The sequence below is a fragment of the Pinus tabuliformis genome, chromosome 1_2 (assembly GCF_031772625.1).
Source record: "Pinus tabuliformis cultivar Carrire ecotype Pingquan chromosome 1_2, CPIR1, whole genome shotgun sequence".
NCBI lineage: Eukaryota > Viridiplantae > Streptophyta > Pinopsida > Pinales > Pinaceae > Pinus > Pinus tabuliformis.
The window spans coordinates 1,168,392,750-1,168,397,977 of NC_142298.1; the positions used below are offsets into that span (position 1 = coordinate 1,168,392,750).

Genomic DNA, 5,228 nt, shown 5'->3' on the forward strand with positions numbered 1-5,228 from the left:
CAACATGGATAACGCCATCACAACGGTTTATGGCAGCTTCGTAACTGTCTTCTTCCACCAGATCCGCACTGAAGATTTTGAGCCTCTCCCCAGCGCCGGGAATGTCCAGCAGATGCCGCACCTTCGCTGCTTTCCCTGGGACATGCACAGTAGCGTGGACAGTGTGAGCCCGTTGCAGTAAGAGCTTCACCAGCGAGGAGGCCACAAACCCTGTTGCTCCAGTCTCACAAAGGGAGGTTTTGCATGAGTGAGTTGCAGAGGCCATTTTTCTTCGATCTATGCTTTTATTTGGTGTTTCTTTGATTGGTGCATTGTTTGCATTATAAGCATTTGAATCAAAATCTCATTTTTGTTTTAATTAAAGCTTTGATTAGGTCATCCGAAAATCAAAGAGAACATCATTTATATAAAGTGCATCCTAGTGAAATAAACATCATTTTTCTTTTGATAGATTGCATATAAGATAGTGAAGATTGTTTTTTCTTTTGCATATTGCATTTGGAAAGAAAATTTAATGGAGGCATGTTTTTTGATGCATTAATTGATTGAATTATCTTCCCTTGTTAGTTTAGATTTCATTGAAGTGAAAAGTTTCCTTTTCTCATATAGTTTCATTTTAGGATTCAGGTGACATTGTTTGAGCCAAAAAATTGAAACATAATTCAAGAACAACGTTAAAATTTATTGAATTAACCTAAGGAGCATTTGGAACTTAACACAAACATTTAGAGGTATAGGCTAGAGACATGTTCCAACATCTATAAACCTAGCAACTGTCATTATCTGCCAGCATTGTATCCCAGGGGTGAAATCTTGTTCCACGTACAAAAGTATATAGGATCATTCTCTAGTACTCTCGGGTATATCGAAGGCGCTCCACGTATGGCAAGTATATGGGAATGCTCTCATCGAACGATTATGCATTACACAACACTAACACAGACTTGTGCTCCCCGTACTATCGTGTATATATTGGGAGACCCCATTAGGTTGTTAACCTTTAGCCATAGGTAACCGAGTCAGCTGCCTTTTAGACATGATACATCGAACACAACATTTGGGGAGACGGTCCGTCAGACGTTAAGTCCTTGGTTTCGGCTAAGGTGTATATAGTGGTTCACAGATACTTGGTAAACCCTCTTGCGTAGTACACCCTTTTTTATTTATTTCTTGTTTTTAAGTTCTAAAATTTAATTGCCCACGATAACATGACTTACCTATGCAGTTATCCTTGGCCTCACATTGCCTGATTAATAGTAAATCTTAATTGTAGCCTCAAATAAACCACCTCTTATTGTTTTTGAGAGAAGGTCATCATGGCTAAACCACCGGGTTTGTCCTACATATCCCCTTCATCATCTGACACTGAAGGGTCACCACAAGGAGTCCATCCTGAGATTTCACAGTCACTTGAAGCCCAAGGTTTTGAACTTGGAATTATCTCGAGTATTCAACCTGTTAGCGCTCGAATCTGCCTCAGGCTGAGGAAGGCAAAACTCGAGGCAACATCAAACCAATCTCAGCCTCGTAGCTAGCCCTACGAGGACAGGAGAGGGCTCTCTCCGGGTCTACCTCGTCAGAAAAGTCTTCAAAGGAGTTGAGATGACCAATAAGGAATACTGATTTTAGGCTAGTAAATTGATAGGAAAAGGGGTTTTAATGGATGATGGGGTTTTCTGGGCTGCATGGGGCAAAGAAACAGCTTGAACAGAGAAATATAATAAAAAACACAGGTTATCTCCTGAGGCAAGGTAGGCAAGAAATTTTAACATCAAATTGAGATTAAATGGAACGACAAGACTGCTGAGGAGTTGACAAGGGCATAGAAGATGAATCCTTGTCAAGCAGAAGAAAACATTAAATATGAACAAACTTAAAGGCAGAGCATACAAATTATGAATTCTACCTTAACACTTCATTTGTTCAATTGGAAACGATCATGAAATGAAATGAACACATAACAGGCTACATATGAAACAAAGGATGACACAAATGTTAAATTTCATACCACAGGAATCTCAGGGGTCAAAGCTGCATTTTTTATTAAAATCTCCGTTAAAACTGTACAATAGAAGCTCTGTTTTTCTCCACCAGTGCTCAGAATTCTCTCCCCCCCCCAACCCTTTTTACAAAGAATTTACAATAATAAATAAGACTGTCTGTAGAAAACAGATCGACCCAAAACAGGGGCGCTGTTTAAACTGAAATTACAAAAATTAGAAAAAAGCGTTTCATCTATTCTACAAATAGAACAACGTTCCTCTAAATCTTCTGATGATTGGCTAATTAAGAGGCAAAACTGGAGCGCAGATCCCATAGAATCAGGACTGAGGATCAAAATAGGCGAATTCGTTCCTATATCTCTGCTTATGACAGATGTCTCTGTTTATTTTGGCTTTTGATAAGTGTCATATCTCTAGAAGCGTTTCATTTTGCTTGCATTCATGGCCAAAAATGCTTCCTTTCCAATACCATTAAAGCGCAATGTCCATGTATACTATTTTCTAATTGCACTTAAGTCGAACCAGAAAAGAAAATAATAAAGAAAAAGGAGAAAATTCCAAAGATCAAATCGAAATTTTCTAAAGGTGACAAAGGAGAGGGCATCCCGTGATACAATACATCATGCACCTCATCTTCATACATAATCCGATTGTATGCAATATGTCACTCTTTTCCTGTTGATGACTGACTGCTTTTGGTTTTCACCGAATCCTCATTTCCATGGCTGCTAGAAACGGCATCGTGAACACAATGACAAAGCGACAGCCCCCTAGCACAAACCTTCTCCAAAAGTTTGTGACCCACACGAACAGAGCTGTCATCACTTGGTGAGCTCTTTCCTTTTCTGACTTCAGATGACACCTCCTGTAAGTTCTGCATCTGCTCCTGCTCCTCGGAAGCATAATAGGAGTAGTTAGATTGACGATGAGGGGCTTCTGGCATTGAACCCGGAGTCTTTAGTTGCAAAACAATATGGTTAGCATCCATGTGGTCAGTTCTGCTACCAGAATGATTTGAAGATGACCTGGGCCCATTATTTATTCGATGACCTTTTGATATATCACTTGCCGTTGACTTGCCTTCTTGTTGAGATTCACAGGGGACTTAGGATGCTTCTCACGCAAACAAGATCATCCAGTTTGTTGCCATCTAATTTGTATATCGTGACACCTTTCATATTTTTGTAGTGTTCACGTGCTTCCTTCCGCAAATCAACTAACTTTAATAACTCCCATTTGCTGTAGTTAGAGCCCCTGCGCACAGGACTCATGTCTATTGAACCTGAAATAGGACCATTCTCAGAAGATGCTGTTGCCCAAAACTTACAAGCACTAAATGGTCCAACACTCCATGGGTGCTTATTTTGGAAACCTTTTATCCTCATTACAGCAGTATGAGCCCCATTTATCATTGCTCGGCTCGGAACAGTGGACCAATCTTGTTTTCTCTGTTCTCGCATTGGTGAATGGATTCTAATGACCCCAAAACATTCAAGAAGCTGATAATAGGCTCGTCCCTGCAATGGATTATGCCCTTTGCGTGGGCTCGAGAAATAGCGTGTCCATTCTGTGTAACCTGGATCTACAGTGAAGCCATATATATCAACTGTATCACACATGGAAAGTGCTAATTCTATAGATTTCATTCCAGTTCCTTTTGCACCTTTTCGAAGGACCACACCTTGGAAAAGATAAACCGGATTAGGAAGCTCCTTGATCATAGCATTGAAGTCTCTATGGATCACACTCTTAATAATCAGCACCTCATCCGCAGATCCATTGGCAACTGTGATCATGTTTCTTGCTACTCCCCTTACCAGAAGACGAAAGTTTCTCTTCATGCCTACGTACTTGGCATATTTCTCATTCACTGGAGCTTCATTGTCTTGAATAACTGCATCATGGTCATCTATTTCTCGACCAAACTCATTTTTCAGTAAATCTCCTGAGTTTCCTACAACTGCACATGTCTCATATTGACGTGGATGAAATGGTGGTTTGGATGGTAAAACCAAGCTTAGGTACTCTTCACAAAGAGTTTGATTGTAGCATTTTTCTATGCCCAATGTTGCAATTCGCTTTGCTGCATAATCCATCCAACCCTCAGGCCGAGCATCCAGGTACTCCCTTGTCAAGACTGTGGTCATGTTGCGATACTGTTCCTAGAGCAATATGGTCTCACAAACATCAAATGGGTACTTCAGTGGTTCATAAAATTTGAATTGTTCATTATACCAGGTGCTGTTTGTGCTTTCAGGGTATGCAAGAATAATTTTACAGTGGTCCACTATAGTTGCCGTAAGCCCCAGACCATTCCTTTTCACGCATTGTTTGACTTGTTTCTGGAAATCATAGAGAGTCTTCGTATTGTTTTTATTGGCATCGTATCCTTGAATACCAGAGAAGAGGAGGTACTGGGAAGCAAGGATCCCATTAAGCATGTATTCATAGACCAACACATTAGACTGCCTGTTGGACATATAACAATAGAGTTTCACTGCCACTGTTTCATTGTTGGGTATGTCAGCGCGATAAACCTTGCTGGATGCTCCACTTCCAATTACATTTGTTTTCTTCAGCCTATCTGCTTGGTGAGGAACATACCTCCGGAAAAATACAAGTCCATTGACAAATATTAATGCTGTTGTTATCGCTCAGAAATTGTCCTGGTTATGGAAGTAGATCTTTGAGATAATCTTTTCAACCAATCTTTGGGTTCGAAACTGACCTTTCCAAGATTTGGCAGAAGACCTTACTGCAGAATCTAACCAGTTCCATCGACATCGAGACAAAGCAAGATTGACAAGGCTTGGAAACGTTATGCTGATGTTGTTCTTGTTTGTTTGTGCCTTTGTAGGGATAGGGGCTGCTGAAGCTGAAACAGGGTGAAACCTCCTCTAGCTTGCACATGTTATTGAAACATTAGCTCTGCAAACATCTAAGTAGCAGTGGGTGAAAGCTAATTGTCATTCGCCTGCATATTTGAACTGAGATTTTGACAGCCACCTGTCAATTTGACTCTGACAGAGAACTTTGGAAGACGGAGTCTAACACAACCCCTTGCTTCTCGTCCTCCACCTCGAGAGTCATCATCTTCAGAATCTGATCCAGAAACTCCTGAGGTTTCGCAGAGGTATTTATTATTCCCTTTGAATCCGCTTTTTGATCCATTGATCATATCTCCTCAACAACCATATAGTCCGTTTGATAATCCCGACGTACCTT

General features: G+C 40.6%; 1 pseudogene; it reads right to left on the reverse strand.

The window, feature by feature from the left end:
* Window positions 1-3,097: 3,097 nt before the first annotated feature.
* LOC149210381 (sialyltransferase-like protein 1 pseudogene) lies at window positions 3,098-4,787 on the reverse strand (annotated as a pseudogene).
* Between the last annotated feature and the right edge of the window lie 441 nt (window positions 4,788-5,228).